Genomic DNA, 21,105 nt, shown 5'->3' with positions numbered 1-21,105 from the left:
GCACAGCCAGGCTGAGGGACCTCTGCCCACAACCGCACGCCGTCAGGGGTCAGCACCGACGCCTCGCCCCGCTCGCGTGACACGCTCCCCTGTCACTGTCGTGGGCGCAGACATCGCCAAGGTCTAGCCTAGGAGGGATCCCATCTGGCGAGAAGCGTTGGTTTGAATTACACAGCAGCCTGTGCTGCAGAAGGCTCGTTTGCAGTAATTAGAAGCATCATGCGGGCACACGGGAGGACTTCAAAGAACGCCGGTAGCCTTGACGGCACAAGCCTCTTTTTTAGCGGTCAAGAGGCAAAAACTCCCCCGTGCCCTTGAGCATCTCTTAATAAAACAAAATTATACAAAACTCTTTTTTTGGGGGGGCGGGGGACGGGGACGGACACACCAGACAGGTCACTGCAAAACTGCTCCAGGGAAATCAAAAGCTCATATTTTTTACGTATCTTTTAACACATGCAATTCACATATGCGCACACTTTCCCCGCCCAGACACCCAGCCATACGTGCTGCTTTGCTTCTGCTGGTCTCCCAAACTGAACACAAACAAGGGTTCATGTATATTGAAATCTGTAGGAAGCTTAACATTTACTTGGCTTTCGTGTAAACACTTACGTGAATTACACAAGCTTCAGCCGAGAGGCTCGGCACCCTGCCGTGCCGAGCCATATAATTCATTACAATTAAAAGCAGAGAGCGAGGCAATCAGGCTCGCCCGATGCTGCGCTGGTATGGATTTGCTCTTCCAAATGGTTTCCAATTTGTCTTTGCAGCAGCTCAGCCTCTCCGGGAGAAGCCCCACCGGTGTCTGCCCCGTGCTGTGTGGGGATGCTCCCCGTGTCTGTGGGCTTTGCCGGCTGACTTGCACCCACGCTGCTGAGAAACCCACGGCAAGAAATCAGTATTCCCCAACTCCAGCCGAGCCACGGGCAGCGGAGGGGATGGGTGGACCCAGGACATGTAGATGTCCCAGCCACAGCCTCACCACGCCAAACCATCCTTCGGTAACGCCACCGAGCCAGGACATTTTCGGCCGTACCTTTGCCCGCACCATCAGGCTGCTCACCGCGACCCACCTTGCAGGCAGGTGAGCGCTGCCCTGGGTGCAAGTTTTATACATACAGAGCATCACGTCCTGGTAAAAGCACTTGGATAATAATAATGAACAAAAGAACTCCCCCATAAATACGTGCGTGCCCCCAAAAAGCAAGACAGCATCTATTCCCCAAGTCTCTGCCTTTCTTACTCAGTATTCATAATATGCTAAGCTATTAAACTATCCTACGGAAAGTGCTGCGGCTTACAGTGCTGCAGACAAGTGGTGTTATCATTTGGTATTTCTTCTTTTGTTATTACAGTGAATCTTCCTACATCTCTGAAAATAATCCAATTATTGCTCACCACTGGTAAGGTCACTGTTGCTTTGAACAGAGATTTGGGTAATACTCTGATTACTCTTAAGCAAATATTGCTGGGACTTGGGCAGAAATTTCAGAGAGATTGAAAATCCATTTTAGTGGAAACCACAGATGGAAAAATATTCACACTCTAGAGGATATAAACAAAAAAAAAAGGTATCATTTCTCCACCTTATTAGAAAAATATTGGTTTATCTGAAATCAACAGCATATATATTCAGCTATTAAAACAATATATAATTTCTCCTATCATACAACCTTCAAAATATGGCAATCATCGAGTCTTTATTAAATGTTCCCATACAGGCTCCAAAAGGTATTGAACTACTTAAGTGGAATATATGGAAAACAGCAGAAGGTTTGTATCACTTGTGGGAATAAAAGAGCTCCCAGAGAAAAGCAGATATCAAAGATCAATCCGTAATAAGGAAAAGGAAGTTAACATCCCTTACAGCGGCCTCAGAGATAATTTTTCTGCATTGAGCCAACAAGGTAACAGCGAAATCACGCAAAATACAGATGATACCAAGAAAAGGTGTCTATTACATTTCTTTTGGTGCAATTAATCACGAGTTCTTTACTGTCAGGCCATCTTTAGGTAATGGCAAAACAAGGGGAAAAAATACCCAATCCTTCCCCCCCCCCCCCGCCCCAAGAAGGAATTAATCATATTGTCACTGAAAGATGGTTTTTCTGACATCACTTTTCTTGTACTGGCCAACTGATATTAAAAACAAAACACTGCTAGGGATTGCTGTCCTTCTGCTGAAAGAGTGGAAGGATGCTCAGAATTAACCCCTGAGTGTCCTGCCAGTGGGAACGAGCACATTGCAGTGATACCACCACAAAACGCAAACCGGTGTCTCTGGACCAGTGGAAGGATGACAAACGCCAACAGCTCCGCGAGGCCGGCCAGGGCTGCCTGACCCACGGATGGCTTCGGCTTCTCCTCCTCCTCCTCCTCTCCTCCCTGCAACCGCATCGCTTGCTGGAGAGTTTCCTCCCAACGCCCCCCATACACCTTTATCCCACAGCTGGGATCTGTACCAGGGTCCCGGGTGAACCCCCGCTCAGCACTGACGCGTTTGGCACAGCGACACCCCTATGCCCTTTCCACAGCTGCATTTTTTTCCCCCCACTCTTCCAGGCTCACGAGGTTTCCAGCACCGCCAGCCGGTGACATGCCACCGGGACGGGCGAGCAGGCACCACGCTGCGCCGTCTCTCTCCTAGGAAACCTCCTCCGCCTGTCTCAGACACGCAGACATCCCGAGGGGATAGGGAAGAGTGGAAATTGCATCCAGAAAACCTGTTTAAAGCAATACCCCACTATCACGCAGCAAAGGCAAAGCGCGAGCGTGCCTCAGCCCTCTCAATGACTCTGTTCGCTCCGGTGAGCTGCCTGCCAGCGCACGGCACACCGCGGGGCTGGGGGACGTGCCCGGCACCAGCAACACGGCAGCACCATCGCAAAGCCTAACCCTGCCTTTGCCTCCTGCCTTCCCATCTCGGACCAAGAAGGGTCCAAGAAGGCTTGGAGAGCAGAGGACCACTGCTGGGACAGCCTCTGCCTAGAAAGGATGCCCAGGGGACGAGGATGCCCAGGGGACGAGTGAGACCCCAGATGAGGCTCGTTACCCAGTGACAAGCTTAATGAGCACCGTGGGGTGCCCACACACCTCCCAGCACTGGCCTCGCACCTCTCTCCCACCCTGGCCAGGAGGCAGCGAGCGGCCGCACGAGGCTTCAGGCATGTTTGGCAGCGGGAGGCGATGCTCTCATCCATACGCTTAAGATGTTTGCTATTTTGAACCTCAGTTCAGTGCCTTTCTCCTGTTTGCTTCTTAATGCTTTACTTATTAATGCCCACAACCTACTCGGAGGCGCAGACACCTGCACACTTTTAATTGCTCCTGGATTGCCTTGATTAGACAGCTTTTAGGGACCTTTGGCTCTTCTCTCAAGAGGTATCCAAGAGACGGGCTGTAAGCAAACAGTGCCAATCCAGATTGCTGGGCTTTATTTCTTCTTGTATATACACACCAGCCAGGGCTTGGGCATTGCTGAGACCTGCCCTGGGCATCTACAGTGCTATGAAATCAGAGTGCAAAGGGTACAAAATAGTGTCTAACAGCAACTGCACTGCCACTGGGCTAAAGACTCGTGCCCTGTGTGTTTACTCCTACAAAATCATAACTAAGTTGCCAATTAATCTTCTCTTTCCTAAGTTATAACTATATTTGCATTTTTTTTTTTTGCAGCACAAGACCTGTTTTTCAGAGAAAAAGCAACAGCCCGAAAAACTGAAAACTGAATAATTAACAAATAAATTGTATCTGTGCCTTAGGAGGAGCATTGGCTATTTTAAGCACATTAGATTGTTAGGTTCAACGTCAGGAAACACAGAAAGAAAAATACTGTTTTGTGCTCCCCGGTAGTGGTACTAAAACCCAGCACATGGGAAAGCCTGGGGGACAGGATTTTTTAAAACCATTCTGTGAGCTGCAGAATAACCTTCAGGTTAAAGGTGCATTAAGACAATTATAATCAAAACATCCCTGTCACCTGGCAGTGCCTTGTACAACGAGCAAAGTCCTGAAGCCGTGCTGGCAGAAAAGGTGTCTGCCTTCCCAAACCAACATCCAGGGATGGGTTTAGATCCCCAGCGAGCCAACAAAACCAAGCCGCACCATTGTTCTGCTGCCAGCTGCAAGAACAAGTTATCCCGGCCGCCTCGCCAGGGCCGGCATGGGGACCCAGGACCAGCACGGGGACTCAGGACCCATGGCTATGGGATGCAGGATGCGGGTGCTGCGGGGGAGCCCGGCACACTAAAACGCTCACATGGCTCCTTGCGGCAACCCCCTTCCAAAAACTAGCCTGGGTGAGACAGGCTGAGATCTAAGAGGGGATGGATGGGTCTGAGATAAATGAACAGATGCACCATCTGAGGAGAAGCACGGCAAAACGCAGAGCCAGGTAGCAAGCAGTGCCCATGATTATCCTGGCACAGTGTGGCCTTGATGCTGGCAGGCTTTTCAAGGAAAAAAATTTAAAAAACACACACACCCCCCCACCCCCAAACTCAGCTAGCAGACTGCTCTTTAGAGAGGTTTTCACAGATTCTGGAGGAATATCAAAAAATAATTGTGTTTAATATTGTCAGTTTACAAACAGCACCCGATAGTGCTGACTGGGTACGTGACCTCCCAAATAAACTTCTGAATCGGGAGGACCAAGACATGATCATTACGCTCGCATCTGCACTGCTACTTTGAACCAGGGTTGCTTAAACGAGAGGAGCCCAGGGAGGCCAGCAGCACGAAGAGAAAACAGTACGGGAGGATTTCATGCAGAAACCCAAGACGGCTCATTAGTGCGGAAGCGAGCGCTGTCAAAGAGCTCGTGTCTGCACCAAAGCACCAACCTGGTATAAATGAGCTATTTACCCGAGAGTGAATGAGACTTTACCGCACGCGGTGAGATGAGAGGCTGACACAGACCCCGTTCTGCAGGTACCACAGGGAGGGGACGGTGGCCCCTGGCCACACCTGCAGCCCGGGGTGGCACAGCATCACCATGCAGACCTATCGCAGCCCAAAACAGCCAGCAAACACCACGTATGGTGGTTTTTCATAAATCTAGTCAAATAAACAGTTGCGTAGAGCAAATAGGTAACACCACTCGCACTATTGAGGTTCTCATCAGGGACAAGTATGTCATGAATCACTGCTGAAGCCAACATTAAAATGATATTGATGTTAAGAATCCCAGGCGTCCCATTTGGTGCTCATATAACATATGGCACATGTGAATTTTATAGCTTTTGTATTAATCTGCCCAGAATGCCATCACTTTGCAAGATTTCATGAAATATTAAAATTACGGAGGATAATTTATTTTACAACTCTAGGCAAAGGCCCTGGGAATGATGAGAACCTCCCCATTAAACTCACACAGGTCTGTGACTTGCAGCCCTAATATCTCGCATCTGTTTGCCGAGTGAAAGACGCGATGCCTTTCAACTCGCTTATTTGATGGATCAGCCTGAATTTGCTTATTAAGGTTTCCACAATCCATTATCACTGCAGGAAACAGAGGGAGGGATGACAGACTAAGCATGTTTATCAAACCATGTGGAGTCCAGAGAGACACTCAAAACAAATCTCTACAGCCACTGCAGGAAAGTGCCGGGCACCTTTATCGACAGCCCAACTGTGAATTGCACAGTTGGCTTTTAAAAACCCAACAGAAGGCTATGACGTATATAAGGACAGTATAGAAAAAGACTGAATTTTCATCTCTCATTATAAATATAGCACCGCTAGAAGCATTTCTAAAGGAGTCCGGTCACCTGCATGCAAAACAGTATTTAAGATATCAGCAGGTGGCCAAAACGCTCCTGCACCAATGCACAAAGCCAAGCCAGTAACGGATGGCGTTAGAAAGCAGCCGGGGCCAAGATATTCCCTGCTATAATGAGTACTGCAGAAGAGTGATTTCTGCAGTATGTATCAGGAAGATTTGAAGCCAACAGCTGCTGGGAACTTTGAACAACCACAGAATTCAATAGTAAATCTCCGATGAATGGTTAACACCTTGCAAATCTCTTTTCAAGAGCAGGGAATGGTATAAAACTAGTAGCCTGTTGCAAAACTATGTGTGCACAAGATATAAAGTCAATATTTCAACCAACTAATCACAAAAAAAGAAGAGCTCATGCAAGGTCCCTCAGTCCAGCCGCACGCCCCAAGGGGTGGGTGCATTGACTGCGTGGGTAACCACGCACGTCTCAGACCTTGCCTATGTCCATGCACGCAGGATGTGGCAGCAGAAGAAATCGTCTGCAGCATCACATTGTTCTGCACCGGTGTGTAACAGCCCGGGTTGTGCTGACATCTGAACAAACAGTAATTCTTGTACCTTAAACACAGCACACGCAAAATTCTGTAAAATTTATTATTCCCTTATTTCTTATCGCAAATTGGGCTTACTGAAATCCTCCAAGCCTCGCGACCAAACAAATCATCCTATTGAACACGAACTGAAGGGAACGGGTGGAGATGCATCTGCTTAAATGAGCACACAATTGGTAGTTACTGAGCATGCAATTATGAAAACTTGGATCTGTTAACTACAGAGATGTTTCCCATTAAAAACCATCTTGTAGTACCAAATACTCTTGGACCACTTCTCCACAATATAAAAAATCATGTGCAAAAGTACATTCTACTTCCAAGACACCATAAACACGAAAAGCAGAAACCAGTATTATGAGAAAGGATCTTCAAAGTTTGTGTTACTGCCCCAAAAGGCTGCACTGCAACCAAATGCCCAAGCAGCACCATCAACAAAACAGCCATCATCTGCCCAACAGCAGCCCACAGTCAAAATCACAAATGATAAGGACAATGACAATGATAAATGAAGTTGGACCAACAACAGCTGCGCTCTGAATTACCCTTTGATTCTATTATTTCCAGCTCCTGCGGCACATATGCTAAATACATTGAGAACGTATCATGGTGACACGTGGATCTGCACATCGATTTCAAAGGTATGTGGATTCACATAAACGGAGCACGAGCGTGTACTCGCTCCAGCCAAGACACTCGCTTATTCTTCAGATGCATTTACGGGTGGGAACGGGCTTGTCAGCATCGCTGCTCGGTTCATCCATAATTAACATCTGTATGCCAAAAGAGAATGAAAGCTGACACAAGACTCGAGTCTTACAAAACTTTGGGAGCTCTCTGAATCCTTGAAACCCAAACACGGAATTGAATAAGATCTCTCTCAACCCGTAAAGGAGGATTTTCATTTCCAGTTTAAACATGTGCTAAATTGTACAGATGCGTTGGTCCAGGGTGTTGACCCTATGTCTCAGCTGCTGACCATGTTGTAGCTGTCCTGAGAAATAAGGAGGCATTTCTCCAGGGCACAACCTTCTCATCAGGTCAGTTCCTCCGGGAAGCCTCTCAGCAGGGCTTGGCTGTCCCCAAGTACAAGCTAAACCCCATTGCCCATCCTTTCTGGAGGCTTGCTTCAAGTCTTCAGCACCGGAGGTCCAGCCGCTGTGATTTACTCCAGACAGGGCTCCCTCTTCACAGCACTGCTTCTTCACTGCCCCTCCACCAGAAATGTGTTATGCCACCGTGACCATGCTTACGATGCTCCACAATTACAGGGTTGTTTTCAGAGATCCTGGCTAGGTCTTAAAGGTTTATTGACCTAAGGTCAAAGCCTCAGCCATCACCTTTGCGGTGCAAGGGCTCTCAAACCCACGTTATGCACCAGTGAGGTGTGATTATCCGTTGGTATAACCGAGACACAAGTAGACACGATCCCTGCTAACACCTCGAAGAGATGTTTTCACCAATGCTTCTTCAAATCTAGGATGAAAGAACATTTCAGCTTATCCTGAGCAGATTTGCCTCTCCTGCACTAGAGAGGATGCCAACACAGGTCTTTGAGATACATTTTCTCATCCTCCAAAAAAAAAAAATTATTAACCATAGTACTTGTGGCAACTTACATTTCAATTAAGAACAGTACCACTCTATGAATAAACCCAATTATCACCTACCAAAATCCAAAGTTACCTACAAGAGGGGTTTCAGCAAATGAGGAAAACAAAGCCTCACCTGCTATTAGCAGAAGAAGGATCCATCTTTACCTTCCCGGATGCTCTGGACATTTGATATCACAACCACAATGCAGTAAGTCAGTATATATATTATATATGTTACATTTTTTCATAAGTATATAGATATATCAACACTCTGGGTCTCCAAAGGGACAGGACTATAGACCACTCATCGACAGCAAAGCTTATGCGTGCTATTTTCCATGCAGTTCATGCTTTCAATGAACTATACCTAGCGTAACTGTCTCGGGTGATTTAAATAAGAACTGAGAGTCTTCCCAGAAGACTGAAGCAGCACCATCGAATTTGTAAATACCTTGGGCCCCACAGAAGGCTGTTAATGTTAATACAGGGAATCTGTTTGATGCAAATGAAAAAAGAAAAAAATACTCATTACAGAGTTTCTAGTAATGACAGTGTTCAAATATAACCACAACAGTCTGCTTTTGATTAGAGCAAGCCATTTAGTACCGCGGTTATTATTTGTTGTTTCTATGGTTCCTCGGGCACGCATCACTCTTCCCAGACAAACACGGAGAAAGGCTCAAACACTTCTTCACTGAAGTAACAAATCCTGCTGGATTTCAGCGAGGTCGAGCCCCTTCGCCCTCCTCCTGGCTCCAATATGGCTTTCTGTAATTTTTTTTTCCTTTTTGGAGCAGGAGTGGGGGTCTCTTACGCATTCATCCGCACTGGGAACGTCCCATGTTCTCCTATCTGCTTCCAGAGGCAAATGCTCCCATTTTTATCACATATCAAAAAAGGTCCTTCCCACCTTAAGGAGAACTGGGGTTCACTAAATCAGCTCAGTGACGGTCCCCATCCAGCTGCCACCAAAGCGCATCTCCTACACACAGCGTTGCACGCAGCAACGCCGCCGGCTGGCAAAGCCATCTTCAGCCATCACAGAAGGACGCTTTCCTTCAGACTTCTCAACATGAGGCTTAGTTTGATTTTCTTTTTAAAGGAAAAAAGCCCAACAAAACAAAAACCTCCAGCAATCTGTCAGGTCAGAGGGTTAGAAAATGGAGTCCAACTTTAATTAGCCGATGGTGGTTAACGGCCCCATAAGCATGTCGCATGCCCAGATTTGCGACCTCAGTTCCTTGGCAGGCGCTTTTGTTTGGCTGCAAGAGATGACACCAACCACACAAAAGCGCTGAACAGCTACAGGGTCAGTTTGTGCAGTATTAACGAAGCAATATAGATGATAAGATATCCAGCCAGTGTCTGGATATACTGTATGCTCAGGGGAACTGGACTCATATTAAACAGCAAAATAGTGATCTATTGTGTAGGATGCATGTCTGAAAGAATGGTTTCCAGATGGGACCACACCACTTGTACACAGAGATTGTGAAAAGCTCTCTTTTTAAATTAACTGGAATAAAAAGAATAGTATATGTACATACAGTGTATAGATATAGTATACATATATATCGCACACATTTTTTTCCAAAGAGACTTTATAACAGCTCCCCTTTAATTTGTGCCTCCTTTCTACCTGGAGTCCTTTTTTGAGCTCAGGGTGTTTTATCCACACAGAATGGGACTTTCTACTTTAGAAGAGCAGAATTTAAATGAGCATTGCCACACTGCTTTTGCCCCGCCAAATTCTTCTCCCAGCTCTGGATAGCTGGGATGGATTGCGAGGCTGGAGCTCAGACAGCAAGGAAAACAAATGTAAAGTTGTTTTAATTTTCATAGTACTTCCATGTGCAGTACATAAACCCCTACTCAGAGTAAACAAACCCACTGCGGAGCTGGAGGGGGTGATAATCAGAGTACACAGATCCCAATAAATACGTCAAACTATCAAACTGTCATACTTGGCTCTTCCCTTTGCTATTTGAAAGGGACCAAACAAACACTTGAAATTAATAAAAAAATCATTTAGAAAGGCCATATAATAATGAGGTCGGTAATAAATCATGTCAGCGAAGCATCCCGGTACAAACTGGCACTTTTGCGTTGGAGGAACCGATCTTGGAAGAAAAATGCCATTCTCCACCCCTCTGTAAACATTATTAAAAACTTGTTTAGCTGCCATTGACATATTGTTCCCAAAGCTGTTGAAAAATTTCCTGCTCACCAGTGATTTAAAGACATGTTCACCATGGGTTGAAATTCCCACCAGAAGCCCCCTCAGGTTCCCGTGGGGCAGGTCACGAGTCCCCGCTCCTCCATCCCTGGATGCCGGACCAGAGCCAGAGGGGAACCAGGACACTGAACAGCCAGAAAACTATTTTACTTATTATTACAACTCCAACATTTGACTTCTACTCCGTTTCTCGCATCTGTTTGCCAAACCCAGCTATTTGCTTATCCGTTTAATTTAAACATTATTTTCCTCTTCGATATAAACAGTTTATCGCTGGAGAGCTACTCCACACCAAACGAGGGCTGTAAGCAATATTCCACCCTCTTACTTATGTAAATACTGTTTGTTAACGGCAGGCACGAAGTGCAATGCCTGAACTGAGGCCTGCGAGGCTTTGCACTCATGTTTTGGCAGAAAATCTGAGAAATATGGGAAGGTTTGATGGGGTACAAATCAGAGGGAACCCCAGCCTGCTGCCGGAGCTCTAAGCACCTCGCCAAGGCTCGCCGTGCGCCGCAAGCCACCCAAAAATGCAAAGCCATTGTCTGCAAGTCCCAAGCGGTTCTGAAAAGGCATATTTTTCTGAGTGGAAATGTCAGATTGTGGCAAAGTCGGGACAGGTTTTTGCTTTGTGTCACCATTTTATCCCAGGGTCAGATGGAGCTTTGCAAGAGGAGTCGACCGAAATGACAGCTAAAATATTATGGCAACCGATTTGTACCACGGATCAGCTGCTGAGGTGATTTAAAAGAATATTCCCCAGTAAAATGGTATTCCTTGAATGGCTGACCAGGCAACTGATACAAGATCGGTGTCAAAAAAAAAAAAAATTCCACAGGAAAAATTATTTCAAACCCTATCTAATCCCTGTTTACTTCACTAATGACTCCAAACTCTTTCACTACTCATCGGTGTTACTACTTCTGTTTATCAAATACTTCAATAAAGAGCTTTTTTTTTTTTTGTTTTTCCTGTTTACTTTTATTTCCTATTTAGAGATTTCAGACTTCAGCTTTGAACATCGGCTCCAGTTTGCTGCTTTTCATCTTCCACGCAAGCTGACTTGCAGGCGACGGAAATAAGGTAACCTCTCCTCCACCTGCCCCTGGGCAGAGCCCAAAGTAGGGTGCAACTCCCTGGATAAACGCTCCATGAGTCACTTCGTTACTGAGGCTGGGTGCAAGCTAAATTAATTGGCTCTATATGTTCCTCTGCAGTCTCCCCAGAAAGGCTGGCTGCCTCGCAGTTAAGACATTCAGATGTTATAAGTTCACGAGCCAGAATCCGTAAACATGATGCAATTATAAAAATAAGTTGATGTGGAAAATCAACTTAAAGGGTCCTCGAGAGAAAAAGCACTTCTAGATAAAACGCCTCATAAAAATGCACATAATAGCATCCTGGCTGCAGCACAAGCAGCGACCCGGGATCACATTTTATTTCGTACTGGGCGAATTACACCCCGAGACATCTCATTCTGCCTTTCCCATCGCAGCCGTGTCTCGGAGGTCCGCAGCCCCGGACCCGCTCCCACTCCCCAAGCCGCTTTGGCCAGACCAGACCAAGCACTCGAGCGCACAGCGGGTAGGAAGATGGACAGAACGGGTCTTCCCCTGTCGCGCTTCTTACTGTTTCCCAGGGTTTCTTTTTGATTTTACTGCCATGTTAATTCCCCTACAATCCTATGATAATCACCGTTAATCCAGCTGCCAGGATCCCAGCATTTGTTACCTCTAAGTAAGGTGTGAAGCTTCTTTATCCCACCGGAGTCACAGACAGATGAGTTTCTAATTGCAGAACCCTTCCCAGGTTCCTTGTTTCTACTTGCCAACCAATTTCCACGTGGGAGACGAGAAAGCCTTTGCACAAACCCTGCACTTTCACACGGTCAGCACATTTTATTGGCTCTCCTGGCAGCTCACAAAACCACTGACCACCAGCTTTACTGTCCTTCTGCAGGAACGGACAAGAGAGGACAGGCTTGTTCATCAGTGGCTTCTTCCTTTTTCAGAGATCTCAGGAAATTTGGGTGGGCAAATCTCTAATCTCATCAGAGGACTCCTGTGAATCACGGCCTCTCACTCACAGTCTGAGGTCACTGAGATGCATTTTTGGTTGCAAGACCATCACTTCACGGTGCTCTGCCCTACATCTCCAACAGCTGGCGCACAGGCTGAAGGGAGGGCATCTACACCTTAGGAGAAAACCCAGCTGCAAAGCAGGCACCGTACAAACACGTGCCCAGGGTGATATCTCTACCCTTAAGACCTCATAACCCTCTTTAGGAGGGAACAGGTTTATCATATTTGGTTGCAAGGCATAACCCAAAAAAGCAAAAGCAGTTAGGAGTGCTCCTCCCTGTCACCTGTACCAGCATCTTCTAAAAGAGTCCTGTGAGCACCGTGGGGAGCCTCACCTCGCTGGAGCCAGGACTACACCCTCCTTGCCCACAATTCGGGAAGAGCTGGCAGAGTGCGTGCAGGGAGACACACTGATACGATGACTGCCTGAGCGCCGGTACGGCCATGTAGGTCGGGTTGGTGTGACCCCAGGGGGGTCCTGGGGCAGATGCACAAGGTTTGGGGTCTCCTGGTTGAGAAGCACCCCTGTGCCTCCTCCTCCCGACCCACCCCAACTCCCAGCGCTCTCCTCCTCCTCCTCACGCCGAGGAGCCACAAGCTCTTTAGGGACCAGGACTGGGGACATCTCCTTTCTCCCGGCTCCAAGCGATGAAACAAACCGGCTGAGCATTTGGGCAGAGAGCTAACGCAGTGCTCATGCCAATGTGTGCCAGGTGCCATGGCAACTGGTGCGCTGAGCTAATTACGTCCAGCCACAATGCTTAATAACGAGGCATTATATCGCCTCATTAGAAGGGCTTTGCCTGGCTCCATCCCTGCTCCCCACGCTGCCTGTGAGGGGAAGGGACTGCTCCAGCCATCGCTCTGCGGGGCCCTTCCCACCCTCCTTCCAGCAAAAAGGGCTTTTTTCGTGACAGGTGCCACTTCGAGGTGGTGGAGCCAGGCCTGGCAAACTCTCCGCTGCTCTTATAGGAAAAACTCTGTGTCACGAGAAAAATAGAGATGTGCGAGCTGGAGGAGCGATGCTTTCCCTTGCATCCAGCACGGCCCCTTTGCCTCTCCCCACCTCGTGCTTCGGGCAGCTCGGCAAAGCATCCCGGACTCGGCACCGGCTCCCACCCACTGGTACCCGCGCGGGACCCTGCTCGGCTGGCCCGGCCAGCACCACTGCTGCGGGTCTCTGTGTGTGGTCCCTGTTTAAGCACCATCTGTCTCGAGTTTAGCACAACAACGCCGCAGCCCCACCAATTAAAACAGGCTGCTGGAGTTAAATTCTGAATAAATGCAAAGTTAAGTAAATGATCAGCAGTGAAGATACATAGCACGGGGATGGGTCTGATGGAGGGTGGGAGCTGGAGGAGCCAGGGCACCACGGGAGGCGAGGGCATGCACCCCAAACCGACCCCAGGTCGAGCCAGTCCCCTTCCCGGCCCTTAGACTGGTGACAGCGACATCAGGACATCGCTCGCTGTCTGCCTTTAATGCAGACTTAGCTGTTCATTGACGGCTGCGTTGCACCTCGCTACACCAGTATCATGACAGGGAGAAAGCAGCAGAACATTACAGGTGAAAATGCAATTTACTGCAGATCCCTGAGCGAGGGGAAAAGCACTGTCAAAGTGCAAATCCCTGTTTATTCAAGGGTATAACAAGTTGAACGGCTGAAACGCCAGATCCAAGGGGCATCCCCTGCATGTTCTCCTCTCTTCACTGCTCACCAACGAGAAAGCCAGCAGCGACGCAAGGCAATTTAAAACCAACACAACCACACGTGGGCACACCATGAAAGCACAGCCCTGGCCTTCACTGCATTAGCAGAAGTGACCAGAGCAATACAACATGAAATGATACTCTCAAAAGGTGAGTAGGGAGTGGACCATCTGCGTGGGGTTGGGAGATGAACTTCCCAGTGTTCATCATCACACTCATGTTACGGTTTGATGTGGTTTCCAGAAACCCTTAATAAAATCCAATGTGCAGCTGACCTTGATTATTTGCTCCTGCTTAAAAAAGAAAATAAAAAAAATCCAGAAACAACAATTTCATCCACAGCTCTGTGAAGCCTTGAACAGAAAAGTAAGAGGTTATTAAAATGAGCAGAGGGTGGCTGGGGCTTACAGACAAGATAAACAGAACACGTAAAGCAGCGATCACAAAGCGCTGAGCACCAGGCTGACCTGCCAGCACCCCACCATCACCCAGCCCCTGCAAATCAAGCATCAAATGGAAAATATCAACCGCCACGTGCTACAAAGTCTGCAGACGAGCACACCTCAGTCCATATACCAGAGAGTCCAAAGGCTGCTGGCTCCCCAGCTAACTCTCCGTGCCCTCGACCCACTGCGTGCAAGTGTCAAGAAAACTTTGGTACGCTGCAGGGTGCTTAGGCGTGCAAGGATGCACATACACACAACGGTAAATGCTGCACAGACATGCTAAAGCATGAATTTCCCATATACGTCAAGACCCTGAGCCACTCGGCGCCTGGAAACCTGATTGCGGTAACAGGAACGATCTCCATGAGGAACGAGCCGTGGTGAAACGGTGTCAGGAAGCAACAAATTTGGCAAAGTACCACGGGACCTATTCCTGGCTGGTGTAACTGAAGCAAGCAGGAGATGAACCCGATAGTCTTTACTCGAGCGAGGCTCCTCCGGCAGATGGCAAGACGTCCTCGTGCTGCAGAGCGGGGATGGTGGGGAACGCTGAGCCAGCCCCTCTTGTGCCCGCAGGCGTTACAGCACATTGGGGCCGTTGGACTGGTCAGAGGAGGAACTGGATCTGGTTTGGGGTTTGTTGGGAGTGTGTGGAAAGTGAATTAGCGCTCGTCTTTCTTGTCCTGTCATTATCCCTCCACCACCCACCGCCAGGTCCTGGCACGTGAAGCTCCCGTGGTCCCCACCACCCACGCGACACAAGGCTGTGTGCGTGTGGATGGGAGCACTTTCCTTGGCTGTCTCCACCAGTACAAGCTCTGGATGCTGTGCAAGCGGGTGGAAAACACCCTAAAGCACCCAGCCTGCCTGGCATCCTCCCCATTTCAACCCTGGGCCACGTCGTACCAGAGAACAGGGGCGGATCCTCCCAGTGCCTGCATCCAGCCCCAGCTGTGCGCGACAGCCTGTTTCACGCACCGAGCCCTGCAGGTCCTGCCTGCTCTCCCAGTACCACATCTACCAAGGATTTTAGGAGACACAGGAGCTCTACAGGTGCTCTCAAAGGAGCAGCCCTGCACCATGCTCCCAGCGCACCGGCTGCCCAGCTCAGCCCGTGGTCCCTCCACCCCACGGGCAGGACAGGACACGCACCCTTGCAGCAGCACAGCCCACTGACCCCACGGGAGATGTCCCGCTGGCTCTGGTGGGAACAGGACCACATCCTAACCCAGGGGATGCAGGTGCAAGCTGTTCAGTGGAGATGGTTTAGATAAACATCATATACGATATGTTAAAATAGCCAAATCCCTGATTCCTGTGCAGAAATGTATCTGCTTGTATTTACCACCCACATACTATTTTATTAAGATATAATCTCAAACAAGAATTGTTGCCATTGCTGAAATTTATTTTAACATATGGCTAACTGAGCCTAAGCAAAACATGTAAAATACATTTTAATGTGCTATTCTTGCCTAATGGTTTTTATAATTTTTTTAATGCCCAATATATATTTATACATTCCAAACATGGGGGGGCATGTATGTTAAAAAAAAAAAAAAATCAGTCACATGGTGACTGCTAAATGAAAAGAGTACTGTGGTTCCTTTGTATTAGTCCAAACCCACCAGTGCTGTTTTAATTTTCAATAGGCAAAAGGTAATTTGTGGTTTCATAAATTCTGTTCAAGACATCATAATTCTTACCTGGTCACAGCTGTCAGACATTGATACGCTATACCACGGTGACGGGTTTTTAAAACCAGAGATGGATGTCTTGTAAAAATCCCGAGGCATTTAAAGGGCAGAAAAATACTTTCAGCCCAGAAAAAGCCCAGCTGAAGTCCTGGCTGGGGTTAGCTGCTTTCGCTACAGTTCAACGAGGCACTTAAACGCACGCCTAATATTAAGCACAGGAGCAGGCTCTGCTGCCTTTGATAAACCATCCATGTACAGAACTTTAAGCGCACAATTTGCCACATAATCACGGATATCAAGACACCATTAACTGGAGACCATTTGCAGAATGAGCATCCCCGGGGTCTCCAGCTCCCTCACCCCATTTGCACACATGCGAGGTGCGGCCGCCCATCCTGCTCCTGCAAATGGGAACGCCGTTTGCCTCCCCGCTCCCAAATTATTCTCCCAGGTTTTAGAAGAGTGTGACGGTGCCAATCATCCCCGCAAAAGCGAATTGCAGTAACACATCGGACTGACCGCTCTTGGGCTGGCGCGGGTAGAAAGGCATTTCCACAGGAAAGCAGCCCCTCTGCCCGGGTTGTTCAGAGCTGCTCGTGCCGCCGGAGGAGCATCCCGACGAGGGACTGGCGTGTGTCCCCCAGTGGGAGCGATGGCTGTGCCTCCGCAAGGTGCAGTCCATGGAGAGAGACCGCAGAGCAGCCCAGGCTTCCCCTGATGAAGTGGCTGGGCTGCTGTGGCCCTCCAACCCTTGACAGCTTGGTTTCTCATCCGTACCATGCAGATACTGATACACCAAGCAACGGTGGCAATCGTGGAATCATTTAGGTTGGAAAAGACCCTTAAGATCATCGAGTCCAACCCTAAACCCAACACAATGAGTCCTGCTCCTTCCATGAAGCCACACAACAGGAACACGCCAGCTGTTCTCATGTGGAGGATGAGCTCCCAACTCATGAGCAACCATACCCAGGGCTGAAGAAAGCCCTCGTCACAAGCGTGGATGAAGTTACACCAAAACACCCCCCTCAACAGTCCCTGCTTTTCATGCTCGGAGGAACATGGCCCTAAATGTATTTATCCTCATGTGAAAGCCCACTCTGCAGAATTTAATTGGATATATTCTAAAATATCAGCTTTGTTTCTTCACCAATAAACCAGAAAGCCACTCTCTCACATGTTTATTTGAAATAGGGATTTCGCAAGTATTAAATGCTCTCCTCTTAGCTATGGTTCCAGGCCAGGATTTAAGTATCTGTGTTATAAGATGAATTTGAGTTTTAAACCGCAGTAAGCACATTCTAAAAATGGAATAAAATAATCAATTCCATGTGCGAATCTCTGCCCCCCCGGTAACCCTCCTGACCCAAATACAACCGATGCTCTGACCCACGCGGGATGGTGTCCTCACCGCCTGCTTAAAGAAAAAGAAGGCAGAAAGCCAAGACAGAAAACACTCCCCAATTTCTGCAGCTTTCAGCTGATTTCCCTCAAAGGACAGAGCGATGGGGAGGATGAACTCCGAGACCACTTGCAAAGGCCACTTTGCACACACACAGCATTCTTTATACAGTATTTACATATTGACTCGCATCCTGTTTTGATGTAAACCGTAATGCTATTTCACCGCTGTCTGCAAAACAAGCAAATTCCAGCAGATCTGGCAAAACACTTAAGCCACCGCTTAACTTCCAGCCCAGCAGCTGCTCAATGGGGCTATTCATGGGCCCAGCACAGACCTTAGTCCTTCCCGCACCGAGAGGTGCTGAGCTCTTTTCCTGGCTGCAATCCGGAGTTCCCGGCAGGAGATATTTCACCTCTGCCCTCTGGCTTTATCTCCTTTCTTTGTGCTGCATGTGATACAACGGCAAAAAAAAAAAAAAAAAGAAAAGAAAAGGAAAATCATGCAATGCAATGACTTTGATTTGTTTTCAGTGTTAGCCTGAAGGCAGCCATGGTTCAGCACAAGCAATGGGCAGCAAGGATGGTATTGCTCATCTCAGCCTGGCTCACTGTTACAGATGTAGTAGTACTAGTATTTTGTATATTTCTGGGACACCATTCATATGGAAAACACTTAAGATTAACCTTACGTCAGATATGGGGTTATCATTTTATGATATGTCTTTTTTATTTCTACTTTTTTAAGAGAAAAAGAAGAATTACAGCTTTTTACTTCCAGTGAATCAAACTCCTTATAATTAGGGCTGTCGGTTTCCACGGTAACGAGGATCCAACTCCATTTTATGTGAAATAAAAAAAAAAAAAAAAAAGGAGAAAAAAGGATAGCTCCACTCCAGCTGTTGGTGTGGTCTGGGCACCGCAAGCCAGCAAAGGGATGGTGCTGCAGACATGGTGGAGCTCAGCAGCGCCCGGGGCAGATCTGTTCTGCTCCAGAGCCACCGTGAGAGAGGAGGGACGGGCACTGAAACACTCCATCTCCATCTGGCCAAAACCACGGACATGGGCAAGAGGCGGATGGGGACTTCTCCACCTTTCCCCCGGTGCTCACGTCCCCCTGCCCCAGGACACCACCACCACCACCACTGCTCTTTCTGCAAGAGCAGCATCGCCCACACCCTTCCCCAAGGGTTACAGCCTCCTCTGTGATGACTTCACCTCTAATAATAACTTCCAGGGCCGCGTGGACTCCAGAGGAAAATAAACTCAAGTTAGTTTTTCCTTTTACAGAGCTCTTATTTTAAGAATTTGATGTGGGTGTGAAAGAAAAAAAAAAGACACACCTATCGTAGCTGGAATAAAGCGCTGTGGGTATGATGTGACTCTGGAAAGCATGAAAGTGAATCACACGAGTATCTGCGCCGACTTTCTAAAGCAGTAATTTGCCTGGGCCAGGCTTCCGTAACAGATGTTGCCATTTATATATGTAATTTTGTGTTGCTTTTTCAAATATATGAGAAAAAAAAAACCCACCCAGCAATATAATAATCCTCACTGGCACGCCAGCACCGCTCTGCACATACACGCCTGTAATACTGAAGACGAACACATGTGAAAAATAAAATGCACAACGAATGCCTGCTGGTGCGGAGAGGCAGGCGTGCAGCAGCAACGCTGCCTGCAGGCAGCCGTCCGTCTGCCGAGGATGCGGGTCCCCACAGCGCAGCATCGCTGCAGACCTCAGTTTGGGGAAAAGAAAGAGGGTTTTACAGAAAGTGGGTGATAACTGACCATGCAGATATACAGTCTCGGTGTCACGTCGCTTGCAGTCTGCCGTGAACTCTACGAAAGCCACGTGCAATGGGAAATCGATGCCGGCATTGACTTTCTCCATCAGCTTGCGGCAGATAACGACGGCGTCGCCCGAGCCCGATTTGATTTCACAAATCAATAGCGAGTGCTTAAGAAGGGAGCTGGCTGGAAAAGGCTTTGCGTGCGGGTTTCCACGAGGAAGAAATGGGAATTTTCTGTTATAATTTCAACAGTGACATTTTGAACAAACAAGCCCTTTTCTTTTGCCCTCCTTTCTTGGAGACGTTGTGACACACACACGGGACGAGGGGTTCGAGGCTTCCCCGGGCTGGGCACTGGGCAGGCAGCATCTCCTGCAGAGCAGCGGTGTCCCCAGGGACCGAGCCCCTTGCAGAGGAACAGGGTAGAAGAAAAAGAATAAAAATAGAAGCTCGTTACAAAAAGCCACCACTTCTGAACCAAGAGCTGGGCACCTGGAAAGCTGAGATGACCTAAAGACCACAAACCACTTTGGAAAATGCGGACCTGGTTATTTTCTGGACGGCTTCTCCCTCTCCTCCTGCTTCTGGCAACCCAGTGCCAAAGCCTGTCTAGAGAGCAGCTCAGGGGACACCGCCTGACAGGACGGTCCCTCTCACCCACAGCTAGACTTCGTGCACCCCACGTAATCTGGAGGGAGCTCCTGGCCTCCATCTGTCACCAAAGTTTGGGAGTTCCAGTCAAAGCACCACGGACTCATGCAGCCCTCGTTATGTTGTGCTCCAGTGGCAGATGTCAGCCCAGAGTTGTTCATGCAGTCAAAAAGCCTGGTTACATCCACAAACCATCCGTGCTAACAGGATGACTCTTAAAAAAAACCCAACCAAAACCAATTATTTGCACAATGCTGCTGAAGAACGCCTGTGATTTTTAAATGCTTTCCAAGAAAAACCTTTTCCTTTTTTCACTTTACCTTCAGTCAAAAAGCTTTTTCCCTATCAATTAGGAATCTTAATTACAGATAAATCAATGAGAGGATCAGTTTGGCTGTAGTAAATCTGCTACCGCTACTGCACTATAAGCCAAAGGGGACGCAGATGTGACTTGCTCAAGCTTCCATGTGCTGCTTTGAGAAGAAACGTGGCCATCAGGCTGGCACGGACCTGTGAGCAGCCTGGGAAGGTCTTTCTGTGTCACTCGTGGGATTCCCCACTGCAGGCTGAGGAAGGGGTGACCTCGCTGAAGGAAGCTAACCAGGTTCAAAGCAACCCAAGCGAGGTGATCCCCCACGCACGGGCACTGAGCCACGGCAAGTGATGCTGCGGATGCCTAAAGCTCGTGTGGGCTCAAAGGGTGAACGGCTGCTCATGGGACAGGAAAGCACCTGGGGACACCCAATACCTAGAAATCACGTCTGGCTTAGAAAGTCCCCGAGCTGGAAATACTTTGGGTGTGGGAGAGCATCGGAGAGACGTTCAGGCTGTTCTCTAACCCGTGCTGCCACAAACCCTCCTGTTTACCTGACTCACCTCCTCTACTCTGCTCTCAGGTTGTGTTCAGCTTCGTTCCAAGAAGCATCTCGTAAACCACCAAATTATTGTTTGTTTGGGTTTTTTAGTAGAAAGAATAGAAATGCTACATTTGAGTAGTCATCCCTTCTGCTTCCAGACACTCGTCAGACCTGTTTTTTCCCCCCAAGCTTTAGCAGGTTACAAGCACCAAGGAAGTTTTGCCAAGGAATTTTTTCAACCTAAGCCTAACGTTAAATAAAGCTCAGATTCACGGGACACTCTACATAAACCCAGCAGGGACATA

General features: G+C 48.1%; 1 protein-coding gene across 2 annotated transcripts in view; it reads right to left on the bottom strand.

The window, feature by feature from the left end:
• Positions 1–21,105, bottom strand: part of PRICKLE2 (prickle planar cell polarity protein 2) — a 106,529-nt gene that overhangs the window by 66,354 nt on the left and 19,070 nt on the right. The gene's annotated exons all lie outside the window — the stretch shown is intronic.

This window comes from Grus americana, chromosome 11 (genome assembly GCF_028858705.1).
Source record: "Grus americana isolate bGruAme1 chromosome 11, bGruAme1.mat, whole genome shotgun sequence".
NCBI lineage: Eukaryota > Metazoa > Chordata > Aves > Gruiformes > Gruidae > Grus > Grus americana.
Note: the sequence above shows the minus strand (reverse complement) of the source record. Positions and strands in the feature narration are given on the sequence as shown.